The following is a 1,488-nucleotide window of genomic DNA, read 5'->3' on the forward strand; positions in this document are numbered from 1 at the left end:
TGCATGTTCAGGGACATCATTTTAACTTTTGGTTTGCGCACAAGTCCCGAACTTAGTGATATTTTTGGTTTCCGACCAACCAATTCGACTTGCCTTCATCTCTTGTTAGGTTTATAATATCAATACTCGAACTTATATGCATGTTCAGGGACATCATATTAACTTTCAGTTTGTACCCAAGTCCCGAACTTAGAGACATTTTTGGTTTCGGACCAACCAATTCGACTTGCCTTCATCTCTTGTTAGGTTTATAAAATCAATACTCGAACTTATATGCATGTTCAGGGACATCATTTTAACTTTCGGTTTGCACCCAAGTCCCGAACTTAGAGATATTTTTGGTTTTGGACCAACCAATTCGACTTGCCTTCATCTCTTGTTAGGTTTATAATATCAATACTCGAACTTATATGCATGTTCAGGGACGTCATATTAACTTTTGGTTTGCACCCAAGTCCCGAACTTAGTGATATATTTGGTTTTGGACCAACCAATTCGACTTGCCTTCATCTCTTGTTAGGTTTATAATATCAATACTCGAACTTATATGCATGTTCAGGGACATCATTTTAACTTTCGGTTTGCACCCAAGTCCCGAACTTAGAGATATTTTTGGTTTTGGACCAACCAATTCGACTTGCCTTCATCTCTTTTTAGGTTTATAAAATCAATACTCGAACTTATATGCATGTTCAGGGACATCATTTTAACTTTTGGTTTGCGCACAAGTCCCGAACTTAGAGATATTTTTGGTTTCCGACCAACCAATTCGACTTGCCTTCATCTCTTGTTAGGTTTATAATATCAATACTCGAACTTATATGCATGTTCAGGGACATCATATTAACTTTCGGTTTGTACCCAAGTCCCGAACTTAGAGATATTTTTGGTTTCTCACCAACCAATTCGACTTGCCTTCATCTCTTGTTAGGTTTATAATATCAATACTCGAACTTATATGCATGTTCAGGGACATCATTTTAACTTTCGGTTTGTACCCAAGTCCCGAACTTAGTGATATTTTTGGTTTCTTACTTACCAATTCGACTTGCCTTCATCTCTTGTTAGGTTTATAATATCAATACTCAAACTTATATGCATGTTCAGGGACATCATTTTAACTTTCGGTTTGCACCCAAGTCCCGAACTTAGAGATATTTTTGGTTTCGGACCAACCAATTCGACTTGCCTTCATCTCTTGTTAGGTTTATAATATCAATACTCGAACTTATATGCATGTTCAGGGACATCATTTTAACTTTCGGTTTGCACCCAAGTCCCGAACTTAGAGATATTTTTGGTTTCGGACCAACCAATTCGACTTGCCTTCATCTCTTGTTAGGTTTATAATATCAATACTCGAACTTATATGCATGTTCAGGGACATCATATTAACTTTTGGTTTGCGCACAAGTCCCGAACTTAGTGATATTTTTGGTTTTGGACCAACCAATTCGACTTGCCTTCATCTCTTGTTAGGTTTATAAT

The sequence above is a fragment of the Anopheles maculipalpis genome (genome assembly GCF_943734695.1).
Source record: "Anopheles maculipalpis chromosome X unlocalized genomic scaffold, idAnoMacuDA_375_x X_unloc_108, whole genome shotgun sequence".
Classification (NCBI taxonomy): Eukaryota; Metazoa; Arthropoda; class Insecta; order Diptera; family Culicidae; genus Anopheles; species Anopheles maculipalpis.